Genomic DNA, 19,142 nt, shown 5'->3' with positions numbered 1-19,142 from the left:
AAGATTAGATTTCTGTGGGTTCTTGGGGCAGAAACCCAGTTCTTTCAATGCAATATGCTTGAGGCAGGACTCATTCTAGTGGGGAATATGTGAAGAGATTCTCATGGGTGTCAAACATTCACCATCTCAGTCTCAGCAGCTAGCCTGGCTTCTAGGATGAGGGCAATGGACAGCTAACACTTCATTCAAGATTGTCTTCACTTTTCAGGGTTAATCAGGGTTAACACAGAGTGAGGAACCAGGCTAGCTGCTGTAAAGAAACTGGGCTCCATGTCTTTCACCAATAAATGGAGAGAAGGGTCCACAATACACTTGCAAGGGTCACTGACCATATTGGAAGTGATATTTTCCTGAGTATGTATTACTCTGTACCTCTGCCAACTGTCTAGCATGGGTCACCAAACAACCCTAACGTGGCTGTGCTCAAAGATATTTCTGCACTAATAAGGAAACTGGTCACTTACTACAGCAACTTGTGTCAGGAGGAAGGATGGGAACAACACCCAAGCACTGAGCTTCATGGACACCTTGTCCCTTCTTGTTTGGGGATGCATGAGGTCCAGGAAATTTGTAACTCAAGGGAATATTACAGCATTAAGGAGAATGATGTATTTTGAAGCTAGTTGGAGCTCATGTCCAGATTTGATTTCATCTATGAAAATAAACATACTGTTGTCTCTAATACATGAATAACTTAGACTAATTGATTCGTGTTACATTAGTGATTGTACTTTTAGAAATTTATCTTAACGAAGTAAGTATAATTGTGTATAGAAGTTAACTGCACTTATGTTTCTTATTCCACTTTATTGCAATTAAAAATTCAAAATGATAATAGATTTATCAATACAGTGCTGATTAAATGCATTTCAGTTCATTTATTTTTTTTAATTTAATGTAATTTAGAAAAGTAGAAATTAAAGCAAGAACAAAACACCAGAAACAAAGAAACAGGTAATATACAACAATACATATGTTACAAATTTTCAAAACAAGAATAGCTGATTAATAATAGTTGATACAGTATCTATTTTATTATCAAATCTGTTGCTCAGATTAACAGATATAGTTATATAAGATTGGACATATGATTGCATATTACCTCTTGCTTTGAAGAAACCTTAAAATTTTCCGTTCATGTGTGCCCAGTAATATGTAAACTTTGTGGACAGTATTATAGAGTATCTTTATTTATCAGGCAACTATTATACATTTTAAGTGAAAGGAAGGTTAAACTTGTTGAAAAATAGCATGAAACTAGGTAAGTATAGAGGCATTAGAAAGAGTCTAGAATACATGTAATCAAGGAATAACACTAGGAATTTATAGGCGGTAGGATAATATGTTAACTAAAATTTTTGGTATTTACTGTGACTTCTCTGTAAGATTCATGTTGTTTACAGTGTTAAAATCGAAAGTAAGAGCATATACATTAGAGGCAAATAAGAAGTCACATCCTACGCCCTTGGCCACATGGAAGAAATGTGGATCGAAGCTGACTTCCTTCATCTTTAGTGAAGGCCCCAGCTTACTCTGACCTCCTTGATGAGATGGCCATCTTCATAGATCTGGAAAGTGCTCTCAGCCTCCTCTAGAATCATGTCGCCTGGCAACTGCCCCAACTTCACACGTGGCCAGTCTGAGCTGCCTGGAGGAAAACATTTTCATTGGAAATTTACCTCTGTTTCTCAAAGAGTAAGAAAATCAGGAAGGACACGTGCCCTCCCCCTTCCAATCTAACTAGTTCTTGAAATTCTCAGAGCATTTATGTTATTTTTGTTCTACACACTTTAGCACTGGATTGTAGAGTATTTTATTTTATTATCTAATGTTAAGTCTTTTCTGGAAGCTTGATTGAACCTCTGATCTAAGAACCCTCTTCTACACTATTTTTGTGTTTCCATTCTATTTCTTTCTCTTTTATTGATACCTGGAATCAAACTTAGGATCTCGGCTTATGAGGCAGACGCAGTGCCACTGATCTATCTCTCAGCCCTTCCTTCCTTCCTTCCTTCCTTCCTTCCTTCCTTCCTTCCTTCCTTCCTTCCTTCCTTTCTTCCTTCCTTCCTTCCTTCCTTGCTTCTTTGCTTCCTTGCTTCCTTGCTTCCTTGCTTCCTTGCTTTCTTGCTTTCTTGCTTTCTTGCTTTCTTGCTTTTCTTTCATATTTGGTTGGGTCTGACTGCGCAGTTTGGGTTCATCATGATCCTCCTGCTTCTGCCTCCCCAGCCCTGGGATTACAGACGTGTGACACTACACCTACACTCTGGCAGGCTCAGCCCATCCTGAGGTAGGGGCTGGCGAGGTATGTGGTAGCAGGGATCCAACTGCAGCCCCCGCACTTGCCTAAGCTAGCCTAAGCAGGCCTTTACTCTGCTGAGCTATGCTCGCTGCTCCTATCTTTTTATCACGACTCACGACCATGATCACTGCTTAGCTTAGGGTGCATCGCCTGCAGGGGTACACTGTACATTTGAATGAGGTGTGGCTTTGTAGAGTCCAGAATTGTATTGCATTCAGTATACTCAAGGGCAAACAGAAACTACGACTTTCAATAACCATAATACTACTGACAGCAATAATGCATATGGGAACAATACCCATGTTTCACTAAAGATGAGACCCTACCGGAAAATAAGCGCTAGTTGTTACCATGGTGATGGCCCGTGTCCTAGTGAAGATCATGCTTCACTGCTCTCTTGCTGGGCTACCACCCTGTAATGGCAAGTCGGCCAGGGTAACTGGGACTGGGATTTTTGATCTCCAGTTTTGAAGGCTGATTATTTTTCATTTAGGACTTGTTTTCACAGAAAAAGGGTGATTGTTTTATTTCTTCGGAGAATTTTGACAGAAATTACTTCATCAATTCTCACAGGAAAAAAAATGAAGTGAGGTAAATAAATAAGACTTTGCCCATGGGACTCACCACAGGACTCACTTTTACTGATGTGAGAGCTTGTAGGTAAATCAAGTGATAATCTCTAAGATTTACAGAAGATTCACTGTGGGGTGGAGGCTGGGAAGTACATGGCTTGATGTCGTGATGGCAACTGCTTTCTCTCAGCTCACAGCCATACTTACAACTAAACTTTCCTATGTGCCTTTTTGTGTTAGGTTTTATGAACCTTACAACAATATTCCTGTCCTCTGACATTTTGTCCTATCTGTAAACAGTAGATGCTTTGTAATGTTGGCCGGGGAAGTAAAGGTGGAAGATTAGAATTCTAAGCTTTTACTGTAAGTCTAACTGATGGAAAAATGCACAAGGTGTTATGAGTTCAGCATAAAAAACAAAACAAAACAAAACAAAACACAGTATTTATACCATTCACAAAAGCAAGGCAGTCATCTGCCCAATGTGTGTCATGCCGGTTTGGGAGAAAGCCTTCTGCATCTGATGATCAGGAAGGCCTACTTCTTCCCTCGCCTTCTGTCCCACCACAGGACTGTGGAAGAAGTGGGTTTCCAAAGCAGGCAGCAGCTATGAGGTCAGCATGTACCAGTGAGTGGACCAGCTTGGCACAGCCAGGGGGCCCTTGCCATGTGTGATTACACACATTCAGAGAGGCAGGGGCCAGTCAACATCCTGTTTAAGTACAGAAACCGTGCCCAATCTGGAGACATTGCCCAGGGCTGCCAAAGCCCAGGGAAATCAGCCCTGCATTCTTTTTTTGTACTGAGCAAAGAGAAATAAGTATCCAATCAAATGGTATTTGGCTTCAGAAAAACCCAAACGTAATAAAGAAATGCACAGACGTTATCTATGCCCAAATCATCGCGCTGCCCTAGGAGTCTGTGCAGCCCTCTTCCCTCTTCTCTCTTTGACCTCACTTCCTCTTCTTTCTACCCTTTTTTCTGTTCCAGTCACTGACCCCAAGGCTGTTCTCCAAATACGCCTGACATTCTCCAGCCTCAGGGCCTTTGCATCACTGTTCTCTTTGGTTTGCGCTCTCTTCACCCAAATATGCACAAGGCTCCCTCAGACACTTCAGGGCTCCATGTCAGTGAAATCTCTTTGTTGAGAACTACTTTATTTCACTCAAATTTCACCTAGGGCTCTTCTGTATTTCACTCCACAGCCTTGACAACATACTATGGGTTCTACCCATTTTGGTTGTGGTCTATTCTTCTCTAAGTTATGTACACCTCTAGAGAGGGGAAAAAAAGAAAAAAAACAAAACAAAACAATGTCTAGTTTGGTCACTGCTATGTTCACATGGCCCCTAAATTCACAGATCATTCATTCCATGTGTACTGACAAATGAAAAGAAAACTGGGTTTTTTGGGGTGTGTGTGTGTATGTGTATTTAGTAGAGGTTCTACAGGGTCTCACGACACAGATCAGATTCATAGTGATCCTTCTTGTCTTCAGCCTCCCAAGTGCTGGAATTAGACGTGGGCCACCAAGCCTGGTCTCAATCTCCATCTCAGAGCACCCTGGGGGCGGGGCCAGCACGGCACACCAGGGATGGAACCCTGCCACTGTGCTCTGCCTAAACAGGCACTTTAGTCCGCTGAGTTATCTGTTCAGCCCAAAAAGCAAACTCTTGACACGACATGTGTGCAGACACAGGCCCAGAGAAATGCAGACTTCTCAGAGGTCACTGAAAGCTATGCAGCAGAGAGGCCTTGCTCTCCGTTAGAACCTGGGGATGCTGGTTCCTACTTTGGTTCCCCTCCCAATACCACCCCTGGATGCATCTTCAGATAGGAAATTGGGTTGCTGTTAAGTGGATGTGTGTAAAAATTACATAGGTGCGTACTGCTTTAGCAGGCTGACATAGAGACAAAAGAGGGAGACCAAGTCAGGTCCCCAGCAGGACCAGGGAACCCCTGCTGGCTGGAGTTTTAGAATTTGAGATTCTCATTTTATTCAAGTGGAAGAACTCCTTTTGAGTCAGGAAACTCTACATTAGCACCACAAAGAAAGCAATGTAAGTCTCTCACCAATTGAGGACCCTAATGCAGTTGTTTTATGAACAAAGGGCCAACCCACAAAGTGCAGCCTCACAAAGGAGGGCAGCGATTCTCTGCCCTGTAGATTCTTGCCTGACTCCACATTAGTCCTTTATGCCTCTATGACATTAAGGAGCCATCAAATTGTAGGAGCTGCCACCCCTAGAGAACAGATGGAGAGGGAGGTTGAAGGCCATGTGCAGGTGGCAACGAGGCATCCTTCAAGAAGCCCAGAGTAAAAGGTGTAAGTGTTTTTTTCTAGCACGTGTACCAATGTCTACATGTGGTGACTTAGGACAGAAGCTAGAAAAGCCTTCAGAGCCTTCATCTTGGACTTCGTAGTGCCCAGAGCTGTGTGAAACAAGTTTGGTGTCGTTGATAAGCTATCAGGTTTATGATGTGCATGCCATTGATATGAGAGCAGTCTGAATGAAGAAAGTATGCCACTTCTTTGTTTTAAGTCCCAAACTACAAATGCTTATGAATTTTACTGTAGCTCCTTGATTTCTTTTCTTTTTTTTTCTTTTATTTAATTAATTTTATTGAGAAAGAAATAGCAATGAGACAATTTCCAAACAGGTTAGTAGGACAGTTACAATAATTAATACATTGCATATTGTTGTCTTCGTACTAGTTATTCATAGTACAAGATGCAGGCATGATATCTTGTCTAAACACTATTAATTCAAATCTTTCTTCTCATTGACCTAAGAGAAAGTAGCTTTACAGATTTCTTTTCTTTTTAGTGCATGTGCTCCCGAAACAAACCCTGATTTCATTTCCCATCTCTAGTCTTTCTCTTTCCTTCCCCTTAATAGATAGTTTCATGGGGAAAGGGGGCATATTAGTTACTTTAGGTGATGCTATAGGACATGACACTTTGCACATGTTAGATAAATATTTTAAAACTAATTTTCTTAAAATCCAGATTTACTTATATGTTTATATCTGCTTCTAAATAAAAAAGTTTGGAGTTTGAGTTTGAGGGTTGGTTTTTTTTTTTTTTTTTTTTTTTTTTTTTTTTTTTTGTGGCTGGCTCAGCACACCCTGGGGGCAGGGCTCACATGGCATATGGTGCCATGAAATCAAACCATGGTCCATGCTCTGCCCTAATCTTGCCTATGCAGGTGCCTTAGACCTCTGAGCTATCTTGCAACCTCTGAGTTTCAGTTTTATTTTAGTCTTCAAGAAAGTAAGACTGTAATAAAATCATCTTGTAAAAAGGATCAAGAGATAAAGTGGAAGACATCAGGAGTGTAGAGATGAGGAAGAGGCTTGTACTGGTGCTTCTCAGAGGCTGCTTTGGGGAGGCATAGGAGGAAAGGCTTGGGCAATGGTGCCCTGAGTCCAGGTTACTGTCAGCCAGAGGTGTTGCTTGTCACCCAGGGGTGCTGTATCCAAAAGAGCTGAGCAATGGAGGTTTTTATTGACCCAACTCTATCTGCCAGTATCATTTATGAAAGAATGTATTGCCAAATATTTGCCTCTGTTCACATTTTTCCCCAATAAAATTATGTCTTCAGGAGAGTCAAAATAATATTCTCTTACAATCATCCCTGTGGTTTGCTAAGAGAAAGCATGCTTCTGTTGGAAAAAAACCAAGGACAGCTTCATCGTGCTTCTCTCAGATCTTTTGAATATGAGCTTTTGCACAAAATTCACATTCCGGAACATGTACTAATTGAGAAACACACGAACATGTATTCCTTTGATAAGGGCTATAAGCAGGAAATAACGAAATGCAATTATTTAAACTATTTTTTTTGGTTAAGGGATTGAATGATGGAACCTGAACTAGAAGGAAAGTAGGATATTATTTAAAGTTCACTGAAAATTATGCAATTTCATAATTGCTATTCATTCAATTATTTGTTTATCCCTTACATATTAGTTGAACATGTATTTATTTATTTATTTATTTATTGCTTGCCAAATGAAGCACCAGGCTTTGTGAATTTAGTGATAACTCCTGCTGTATGGACTCTGAAATCTAGCACAGGGTCCCACATGTAGTTTGTAAATCACCCCTTAAATCTCTGCATAAAAGCTGTAAAACCGTTTCCTAAAAGTCCTGAGGACCTTTGATGACCACTAATTGACTTCTGATTTTGGCAATTTGGTGATTTAGAAAGTTGGGGTGGAAACCATTGCTATGAAACACCAACAATCCTGGATGAAATAGAAGTAGAGCACTTTGAAAACATAGTTGACCTTGAAAGACCTTGAAGAAAGTCCATGTGATCTAAAAGAAAGCAACAAAGCAGAATCCAAAGCACAAAACCTACAAATTCAGCTACACACAGTAGCTGCCTTCAGGGGCTCCAGGATTCCCCCTGAGGTTTGTAACTTCCAAGCAAGGGCCAGACCACTCATGTACCTGGTGGATGTTTGGAAAAGACATCCCACCCCAGTCCTCATCTGTTAAATGGAGAAGATCAATGGAAAGGCACCCATTCTTGGTTCTGGGGTCAGTTCTGTCTGTGCTTATTGGCTGTGCATTATTACTAACATAATTTACTCTCCCTGCAAAAATATCTAGGTTTGGACAACAAATGATATCATACTTCTATTCAAAGTCTATGTATTGAAAGGATGGGCAAGGAAAGAAAATAGCATTTAAGGGGCAAAATGTAACGTTTCCACTTTGTGTTGCACATGGATTAACAATGCTCTTTAAAGTTAATAAAGATGTGTCCTTCTTTAGCACAGGGTCAAAATACTGGATGAGTACATACCTGTGTGCATTGTATTTCAAACCTGGACTGCCACTCAGACTTTCTTGATTAAAAAAAGTACCACTATTATTGCTTCTCTACAACCTCTCAGACTAGTTCACTTTTCCTCGGTTTTATATTATATCACATCTTACTAATAATATTATGAATAAAAGTTTTACTCACCACAGAGAAGAATCTTCTCTTTATGCCATAAGCAGTGCAAACAAAATTTATAATCCCTATTTTTATTGTATTCACTGGGTACAATTTAAGCAAAACCCTATATAGAGCATTTAAATTGTTACCAATGTTTGCTGTTAGAACAAATGTCATGATGGAGATTTTTGAGTATAAATCTTTTTGGTATTTAGTCTAAGTTCTTTAAAGTGAAAATCCTGGGTCAAAGAGTAAGACTTTTGTTAAATTTCTCGATACAGGTTGTTGCTAGTTTGTTTCCAAAAGAGCTTATCAATTTTCATTCTACTTTGACAGAATGGGGCAGTCATTTATCAAAATATGTTGCTGTACAGGTTATGAATATCCAGAGCCATGCATTCTGGCTCAGCAGAGAGGGCTATGCCCAGGGATTACCCATAAATCACTAGCAGGTTTAGGGCCATGAATCTGAATCCAGGAAAGGAAGGAAGAGAGAAACCGAATGAGCCACAGCCCGTCACTGTGAATCTTGGCGATAGAGCTCTCATAACTCAAGACAGCCAGGATATAAAAAGGATATTAAAGCTGTAAATAATTTCCAATCAGCATTATCATCTATGTGCTGGGCTGCTCAGTTGTGAGCTTTCTGTTGTTAGCACAGAAATTGGGATGTCCCCCACCTTTGCAAAGCGATGCCCTCAGGCCATTTCTGGTAGAAAAGATAAAATATCCAGAGCTCAGCCCACAGATAATCCTTAAATTTAAAAGAACTATTTCACAAATACAAAGCACCCATCTTACTTGAGAGAAATCGAAAGCACATTGAATGGACATAAGGTATAAGGAGTTTGAGGTTTAAATTCAATATCTCTTCTAAACACAAACATCTGGCTTGTCTGAAGATAAAGTGAATGTTAATGACATATTGAGTTAGAGAACATGCATTTAGTATATACCCCCAATACATGGGATAATGTCCCTGAATCTGGATACACAGTCACTAATAGAACAGAGAAATATTGTGTCTTTGTAGTTAGGATAGTTCTATTGGTGTGATAGAGACAATAAACATAGAAATTAGGTAGATGATAGGGTGAAAGTAACATGAAGGCTACTTTTGTGTGTCAACTTGCCTGGGCAACAGTGAGCAGGTATTTGGCCAACCATTATTATGTATGTTTCTATTAGAGTGATTTTGGGTGAGACTCACATAGAGGTTGGTGGAATAGAGTTAGGAGGTTGCCTTCTGTACTGTGAGTTGGCCTCATCCAGTAAACCAAGGTCTTGACAGGATGAGACTGACCTCCCTCAAGCAAGTAGGAGCTCTGCCAGAAGACTGCATTCTGCCTTCAGCATTATGTGGGTCTTACACATGCCAACCTGGCATGCAGAATTTGGACTTGCTAGTCCCCATAACTGCTCAAACCAATTCCTAAATATAATGCCCATCCTCTCTGATCCAGTCTCTCTCTCTCTCTCTCTCTCTCTCTCTCTCTCTCTCTTTCATAATATATATATATATATATATATATATATATATATAATGTGTATATGTCTTTAGATAGATAGGTAGATAGGTAGATAGGTAGATAGACAGACAGATAGATATCTCTTTTTCATTCTGTTTGTCTGAGGAATACTGATAAATACAGGACATCAACCATTTGACAAAAGCCAGGAATGGCAGTGGTTGAGACTCCATTGAATTTTCAGTGAATTTTTTTAAAAATATCATTTCCTTCCATTGTGATTTAGAAGACTTGGGGTTAAAACTTGAGAATCTGCAGGGGTTTGGTATTATCAACAGTAGGGATGAATTTATTATTTAGACACCATTTGGCTTATCTGTTTGAAAGTCTGAAGTTTGATCTCCATGGCTTTCTTCTCCCCCCACTGCAGGCTTTCTTATATGACATGGAGAGGACATATACTGTCTCTATAGGAACAGAAAATGGCATTTTTTTCTTTCATCATCAGTGTTTATGACATTTTTTGTACTGGTAGGAATAGCAGAAAGTATGTGGGTTGCAAGCCTCAGACTTCAACGATTGTGAGGCCCAGTGGTGGTGGATGGGATGCAGATTCCCAGGGCGCAGCACCAGACCAGGACCATTAGATGGCTGGTACTGTGCCTGGGTTTGCGTCCGACATCCTGAGAAACTCACTCACATAAGATCAAAGAAACACACTTGAGAAATATTATGCTAGTTTAGGTGTCTCAGCAGAAGCTCGTGGTGGAGAAGAGATGCACTCAAGATAATGAAGTGGTCCTAAGAAGCAAGTCAAGTCCTATTTTCTTCCTTCTCAGTTGTGGCCTTGTGCCCTATACCGGTGCCTTCCCTGGATAAGCTGCATCCCTATTTCTGATGAACTGTAATAAAAGCAAGATCTGTGATTCAGGTCCATTGGGCCAATGATCTGGTCCATAAAACTGTGTTTTACATTCTTCAGGTGACACTGATGCCAATGCGTGCGAGAACAATTGACATATGTTTGTTCTGACTTCACCGTGTTAACACAGGAATGTGCCCATGTGGCTCTCATTAAACATGTTGTGATTCCCTTGATTAAAGACATGGCCTTCTGGCTTTAACCACGTGGTGGCTCTAAGCAGAAGTCTCGGCAGCTGTGCTCTGAGGAGCTATGGCGGGCCCTGCTTTCCCAGGATCCTGGTTCCAGCCAGTATTCCCTGTAGGTCCTGACACCTGTTTATCTGTCTTCACTCTGCTTCTACAACATGCATCCAGCCTTGACACCAGGTAAGTGTTTTCTCATTAATGGCTGTGAAAGTAGTGGCATTTGCTAAAGGATATGAGGATGTGGGTTCGTCTAAGAATTTCAAAGTGTTTATAGAGGAAAAGGCACCTCGTTGAGTAAAAAATGTGGACTGAAAAATCAAGTGTCAAAATCATCTCCTGAGTGGCACTTTCTGCTACTGATGGACAGGGACCCATCTAGTCATTTTCTTCAGAAAGGAAAGAGAGCCAGCAGTTTGCTCATCCTGAACAGTTGCGTAATGATGGTAACAAGCTGCATTTATCGTGTGCCTTTTCTTCTGATCATTCTGCAAGCTAAATTTAAGGCTTCCCCTGACTCAAACCATACTTCCCAGCATTCTCAGAGTCTGTCTCTCAGAGCTCGCATGCCTTGTGTTTAAATTCTCTGCAGCCTTTCTCATGCACAACCTGCACAGAAAGATGGGAGAGTGAGAGTGGTGCGGTAATTAAGGCTGTGGACTGAGGGGAAGGGGGTTTGCCAACTTTCTCTCTGTCCTTTTTCCGGTTCCTTGATGTGTTCCTCTGATTGCACATCTTTGTCAGGGCTTCTCTAGGAAGAGGTTGAAGTAGAGTGTGGCAACGTGCAATTGCACTATGTGAAAGCAAATCTGAACGTCTCAGACCATCAGCAGGAGAGCTCACTGTAGACTCACTCTGCTTTGCTGAGTCTGTTGCCAGGAAATGGTTTTGTGGCCCGCAGCACTGCAAAGAAAACTGACGTGATAAATACAGAGTCAGCAAATAGGAAGACACTTAAGTCTGCGTCCACCTGGCATTTTGTGCTTCCGTGTTGTGAATAATTGAAGGTGGTGGTGATTGAGCCTGTGGTGCAGCTGGCTTTGTGCTCCAGGCAGGAGGACAGGTGAAGCTGGGACATCAAAGTTACGGGTGGAGAAGACCCGCTTGGTTTTCGGTTTGATCCTCACTTAATGTGCTCATCACAATGGGTTGCTGGATAAACAGAAGGCCAAAGGAAGATAGGTGAAGGCAAATATGACTGTAGTTTTATCTGTGAGGTTGGAACTGTAAGAGCAAATCTTAAGTTCTAGCAGCTTTATAGATAGCACCTAGACTCAAGTGGCCTTGACTATCTAAACTCAGAGATGATTGGACTCAGCCCTGTTTAATCACATGCAGCTGCCCTGAGGTCAGGAAAACATGCTGTTCAGTAGTCTGCTTTAAGGGCTTCCTGCCCAGGACACAATGGCCTAGTCAAGGACACGATAGACTGACAATACCTGCACACTTGGCACCAAATCCCTTGTTATCCCCACTACCTGATAAATAACCTTCTGTAACCAAAACCCACTCCAAGGTAAATCTGCCTAGAAACCTATGACGAAACATATGTAACCAATGATAAGTAACTCATTATCAGCTCTCGTAATGTAATCCTGTTTGCACAAACATATGTAAGGCCCTGCTTTGCTCAGACTCAGGGCTAATGATTTCAAATTGCAATCCCATCAGCCTGCTAGCATCAATTCAGCTTTCTGGGGCTGGGGAGGTAGTACAGTAAGTGCTTGCCTCACAAGTTCAAGGCCCTGAGTTCAATCCCCGGTTCAAAAAAAAAAAAAAAAAAAAAAAAAATTGGCTTTCCAAGCTCTTTGATGCAGAACAAGTTCCAACCAGTCCAGTCCTGATTCTGCAACAGACTTTCTTCCTCAAAATAAGAAATCCTAGAAATAAATATAAAAACAATTTCAGAGCTAGATGGTAGGCTTACAGGCTTTTGGTTATATTTGTGCTCAGCTTTAACTTCTTAAATAACTGAACATTAGCTATAATTCTCAGTGACTCCATTTAGATCTATTGCCAAAATCTCTTTTGCTCCTAATTGGGACTCTCAGTCAGAATTTGTCTAGCAAGTACCACTCTCTATAAATTTTTCATCTGTTGCCCATGTCACTCACAGTTTCTTCGCTATCTGGGTCTGTTAGATTCCTGATTTGTGCCAGTTGGTGAAACGCTGATGACATTAGCTTAGCCCCCTGAGCATTTCCCATGGGATGGCCTGGGCTAGATGCTCACACAGCTTCACTTTGATCCTTACAAGCACATTACACTTGGGGAAACTGAGGCTCAGGGCTTAAAGCTGCTTGCTCCATGTTGGAAAGGTATGAGCCTCATTTGAACCCAGAATTTGATCATTGATCCTGTACTATGGATAACCATCACCATTGCATATCAAGACTCTTTCGACATCCATTAAATGGTGAAGAAACCGAACCCAGAACAGAAAGGAAGGACCCAACCCAGCAATGCTGAAGTCAGCTATGACGTCCTGCTGCAGCCTGCTCTGGCTCTAGACTCTACTTTCATGGTGTTTGATCTTTACAGTGTTTAGAGCACTGATACCTCACATCGTCTCTGTCTTCTCTTTCTAGATTTATTTTCTGTAAGAACCTGTGGCCTTTCATCAGCCTTGTACTTTGTTTCTTCTCCAGTTCAGCATGGAAGGGTGCACCCTCTGCGTTCCTCATCTACAATCTCTTCATTGCTGTATGCGTTCTTGTAGTTCTGATGCCACCTTCCCCCCTGCAATTAAGTGTAAGGCTTGGGGCTTGTGCTTTCTGAGACTGCCCAGCTTCCAGCAGACAGTCTGAGTTCTAAAATTGATTTGCTATGTAGGACATCATTAAATGGGGAGAGACTGGCAACCTGACAAGGAATTGATGACTCACTGGTAGTTGGTTTCCTGAAAACTTTTCTTTTTCTATAATAGTTTGCTTGAGACAGAATAATCACATCTACATGGTGCCTCAAATAACTCTCATAGGGTGTTGTCCTTTGTTTGACTGGTTGATTTCCTTTAAATCAGGTTAAATATTTTAATTCCTAGATATTCAAACAGCCATATTGTTTGATGTTCATGGGTTATGGTACAAAAAAGGCTATATATATATATATATATATATAGTGTGTGTGTGTGTGTTTCCCAAGATATAATATACCACTGTATAGATCAATTGAGGTCATTCATGAATATTTTCTAAAATTTTTATTTTTATTTTTTAAAGAAAAATAGTGAAAAAACAAATATTTGAAATGATACAGAATTTCACTAAACAAAGAAATAGGAATACATCAATGGTTGTTGTATTGAATAATGATGTTATCTTCAAATTAATTGCTTAGGTAGGAGATATAATCCTGCAAAATTGGTTAAAAACAGCAAAACAAAACAAAACCAAAAAGTTACAAGAAATTAAAAACCCCAAAAAGAATAAACATATTTAAGTATTAAGTACTCCTTCAATAGACCAGTAGAAACCAGTACAATTACCCAAACATCCTGCATACATCCATAAATAGATCTTTTTCCATTCTTTTTTTCATCCTTTTCTTCATCTCAGTTTTTCATTTCCATTGAACAAACTTTCCCTTTCATAAAAATATATTACTGCTGGGGACACAGCTCAGCAGCATAAGCACCTGCCTAGAAAGTGCAAGGTCCTGCGTTTGGTCCTCAGCACTGAATCTGAAGTGTGTGTGTGTGGGAAACAAAAACAAAAACCAAGCTGGGCACGGTGGCTCACACCTGCGATCTCAGCACTCCGGGAACTGAGGCAGGAGGATTGGTGTGAGTTTGAGATCAGTGTGGGCTACAAAGTTAGCGCAAGTCCAGCCTGGACTGCACAGCAAGACCCGGGCTCAAAAATCCCAAAAAAGAAAGAAAAGAAGATGTTACTTACTGTATTTGGTATTAGAAAAAAGAAATTAAATCATTTAACTGCATATGTGAGCATATAATTAAAAGGTGAGATATTTTATTAAAATAGTTGCACAATAATGGAAAATGTGTAGTGTTTTACACATAGAACTACAACTTCAGAAAGAGTACATGGTCTCATAATAATTTCAGATTAAAAATGATAAATTATGTTGGAAATGAGCAAAGTATTGTGAGTAGGAGAGGGATCTGCAGCAAGGAGCCGTCTCAGCTGTTTGTGAAACAAGGATCACTTCTCGTTTTGCCTGTAGACTTGCCTCTCTCCTCTCTCCCTCGGCCTTTGGTCACTATCTAGCAGTCTTGGCAGATTTTAAAGGTTCAGAATGCTTCATAGTTGCTATTTGTTCAGAGAAATCACATTCCAATTGCTTAGGATCAAAGAAATTCATTCTCATTCATTCTCTCTCTCTCTCTCTCTCTCTCTCTCTCTCTCTCTCTCTCTCTCTTTCTGGTGAGTGAGAGCTGGGAGATTCTAAGAAGTCAGAGTCTATTTTATTTAGTAAGAGTCATAGAATGGGCATTGTGGGCCTGATAACATTTTGTGAAGGCCTCCTAGTTTTATGAGATATCTACAAAGACCATACAAATTGTTTCGCTGAGGATTCTTTCTCTTCTTGGAAGACGTGTGAATCTGCGGCTCATGGGTCAGCAGTGATTTGGAGCAGCTCACAGTAATGGGCACAGTATTTTTTCATGAGTAGAGATCTGGGGATGGATTCCAACAGCAGTCTCACAGTAGCCCAGTTACAAAGAGAGAAGGAAGTAAAAGAGACACACACATGACATCTGCCCAAGTTGCATATTGAGTTGATCCTGTTGGGCTATATATTCTCTAAGTACATTTCAACTTAGCAGCATATTCTATTACAGCTCCTTTTATTAAATCAGATATTTAATTTTTTAATTAAAAATATCTTGCTACGCTAATAAAAGCTATAAATCCTCCCTCAAAAAAACACATACACTTTTACATTTACTGTAAATGAATGTGAAAGTTATTTCATCACCACTGAAAGTTATTTTATCTGGTAAGGGTAGCTTTTACCCTATATGGCAATGATTATGGATAATAACAGGATGATTTTGTACTGGGTACCTGGGTGAGGCTGAAGGCTAAATCTCTTTGTAAGTGTTAAATAGAAAGATTAAAAAAAAGAGCAGAATACAGCACTGTCATGGAGGCAAAAATTGTGCTGATGTGACCCTAAATTAGTTAACTAATGCTGGCACCTATCCAGAGGCCAGAAGAGGTGAGGAGGGTGTGGTTTAACCTCTGCCTTGCTTTCAAATTTCCAGCTTCCAGATCTGAGAAAGACTCAACTTGCATTATTTTTAGTTCCCCACTTTGTGATAGTTTTTATATTTACCACATGAAACAAAACTCTTCTCATATACTAGAGTGTAAACATGTGGCCCTTCAGCACTCCTCGTCCTGACCAAGAAACGTGACATTGGAAGGCCAAGGCTAGTTTTCATTACATTGGTCATACACAGAAATGCCCTATACCCATGATCTTAAGTGTATATTTTTCCATACTTTTGATTCCCTTCTGTCCACCCAGATTGTTTTTTTTTTCTTAGATCACCTGATATTTATGAAAAGAAAAACTTCTTTTTTAGAATAACAAAAAATATTTTACTAAAACCTGAGATTTAGAGAAGTTTCCAGACAAGTCTTACAAAATGGTCACAGGCTATTTTTGAAGGAGAATCTACCCTTGACTGTAAAATCACAATGTTACTAGTGTGATGTTTGTTAAGGTTTCCATTTTGGTTCAAATAATCAGCTTGTCTACTTACAGCATCTAAATAAAGTTAAACTTGGCTAAGATAAGATAAGAGAGAGTATCTTAAAGAACTGGTTAGCTGTTTTTAACCCATGCAATTAGATCACCATAAAAGGGGGGGCATAAAATTTTGAAAATATTTTACCTCTCAAAAAATAAAATAAAATAAAATAAAGAATACCAATAGGCCTGCAACTAACCCTTACAATTACCTTCATTCACAGCACTTTATACTTAAACCATGATGGGGAAAAATGAATAAAAGCAGTGGGCCACTGATTTTAAATGTTTCATAACAACCAAATGAAACTTCAACCTCAGGCTTTGCAGCAGTGAGTGGGGACAAGACAGAGATTTGATAAAGTACATTAATCACCAAAGGACTGAAAATGTCTGGGCTGTTATTCTGTAATGTTTTAAGACTGTGTCCATTAAATGCAAACAAGAAAGGAAGAAGTCTTGGCAGAACAGGAGAAGTGACACAAACTTGATGATTGGATTGACTTAAATATAATTCATGGCCTAAGGCCTAGCCAAGGTCTAGCTGTCTCTATGGCTTGGGCTCTGTTTGTCTCCCGCTTCTCCACTATGTCATTTGCTCATGGGTCATCTGGATTATGAGTACTTAACAACACCTGGATTGATAGCAGAACTGCAATGCTGGTGACCACGTATCTTTCAAAATATCTAAACATATTCTTCCAAATTTGTCTACCTTAGGATGATAAATTTTGGTCATGAAATGTATTTTAGATGCTGCCCTTGAGTATTCTTCTGGTAGAAATAATTCAAATTTAAAAGTTCTTCCCTCAAAGGGGGAATCCTGGGGGCCAACAATGACCATGAGAAAATAACAGGTGTTGCCCTTATTTGGTTCTGCTTTAATCCCAGGAACCAGCTCTTCCAGAAAATGCTGGCTTTCCTTGATGATCCTGCAGGGCAGCCCAGCCATCTTGTCAGATCCTGAGCTCCTGAACAGGGAAATTTTAAGAACACTGGATTAGTTAGATTTAGAACTTCATTGCCCTAGGGGTCAAGCCCCTAAAATGTGTGTCTTGGTTACTTTTCCCTCATTGCTAGTACAGAATACCTGATACTCAAAATTAAGAAAAAAAGATTTATTTAGTTCATAGGTAGAGGAGGTTTCAGTCCATTCTCAGCTGGCCACAAGGTGGAGTGGCATGTGGCACAGGGCAGCAGTTCATGGAGGCAGAAAACAGTAAAGACCAGGAGTCAAAAAGAGAGGTGCAGTGGCTGTGCCAGCTAGCAAACCTCTCTCCCTTGCCCACTTGTTTTCAGGCTAGCCACCTCAGGGCAGGAGTAGCACTCACACACATATTCCAAGCATTGGATCATGAATTCACCAACTTTAGAAGCCTGCCCCAGTGACAGCATGAGGCTGTAGGGGGACAACTAGAGACAAATCATAATATTCCAACCCTGGCCACACAAAGACTGATGCACATCCCTATATGCAAAAGGAATTTCAGTCCATCCTGAGAGTTGCCAAAGTCTTAACAGTTTTAGAATTGCTGAAAAGTTCAATTTCCAAGTTTCCTCAAAGAGCTAAGGCAAACTTTTAGCTGTGAGCCCCTAGTGTTTAAATGAATAGTTAAACACTTCCAAAATTCAAATGGCACAAGAGAAAAATTACCATTCCAAAAGGTACAAATAGGAGGATACAAAGCATTGGGATCAAAGCAAGTCCAAAATCTGGAAGGGCAAACATTGAGTCCTGCAGTTCCATGTGGAATATCTGAAGCAATTTTCACAAATTGTGATCTCCATGTGGCTCTTTGGCCCTTTCGGTGGTAGCTCCCATGGTTTCTCTCTTAGGCTGGCTTTGCTCCCTCCTTGCAACTTTCCTTCCATGATCCATGTTTCTGGCTTTTCCAAACTTCTGAGGTCTCCCTTACTTGGCAGGCTTTTCACTCACAGCTTCGCACACTGCTCTCCCAGTGGCACACTCCTTGGCCTCCTAAACCTTCTTCTGAAATTGAGGTGGAAGCCTTCTTAACCTCAGAACTCTTGCATTTTGCCTGTGCCTAAAACCAATGCCAGATAGATGATGTCAAGGTCTGCTGTCAGCTGAGCATTTACCAGGCTTTCTTCTCTCTTGGCTGTAGTGGTTAAGGACCTGGATTGCTGATCACTCTGACCTTAATTCTGGGGAATAAATTCTCTATGCTGCTGCAGTTCTGGAACCTGGTGTGGCTGCCACCACCAGTCTGGAAAATGGTGCTCTGTGCCTTCTCCTCAAAGCAAAGTCTTTCACTTTTGCAGTTTTGAGGCTGCACACAGTGGAGATTTGCTGTTCTGTGTGATGCTCTCAGGCTATCTTTCTCTTGTTCCTTCTTGGCAATGGAGATCCTCTTAGCTCTATCCTCCTAGCTCTATCCTTTCACTCCATAGCTTTATTGGTGCTTCCTTTAAGGCCAAACTCACAACATTTTAAATTGTTCTGCTGGGTTCTTTGTTCTTATTTCTCAACATAAATCTGACTAAAATCCCACAAGGATATCCATGCCACTGCCTCAACATTTGACTGTCTTGAAATTTCTTTTTCAAGATTAATCAGTCTGCTGTGAAAATCTAAGTCTCAGGCAAAGTCTCTGAACATGAGCAAAATGCAGACAAACTTTCTGCCAAGCCATAGCACACATCACCTGGAGTCTACCAACCAATGCAGTCCTTCTTCCCAGCAGAAACCTCCCGAGCCTTGTCTTTACAGGCACAATTTCTATCAGCCTTCTGTTCTTCGAAGCCTGACCAGAATCTACAATACAAAATAGTTGAAGGTGTTTCAGCATGTCTCAGGTGTCATCTGAAAACCTTTCGTATCTTTTCCCATAAACCATTCCCAAAGGCCCTTGAACCATATAATTAGGTATTAGTCATAGCAACTATCCCACTTTTCAGTACCAAATTCTGTCTCAATTTCTTTTCTCTCATTGCTGGGACAAAATACTTAATCCCCAGAATGAAGGTAAAAAGGATTTATTTAGCTCATAGTTTATGG

At 40.5% G+C, this 19,142-nt stretch overlaps 1 pseudogene; it reads right to left on the bottom strand.

Annotated features, from left to right (window-relative positions):
* Positions 1-16,638: 16,638 nt before the first annotated feature.
* Positions 16,639-17,075, bottom strand: LOC101581387 (annotated as a pseudogene).
* Between the last annotated feature and the right edge of the window lie 2,067 nt (positions 17,076-19,142).

The sequence above is a fragment of the Octodon degus genome, unplaced genomic scaffold, assembly GCF_000260255.1.
Source record: "Octodon degus isolate 3935 unplaced genomic scaffold, OctDeg1.0 scaffold00029, whole genome shotgun sequence".
Classification (NCBI taxonomy): Eukaryota; Metazoa; Chordata; class Mammalia; order Rodentia; family Octodontidae; genus Octodon; species Octodon degus.
This window is presented reverse-complemented; position numbering and strand designations above follow the sequence as displayed.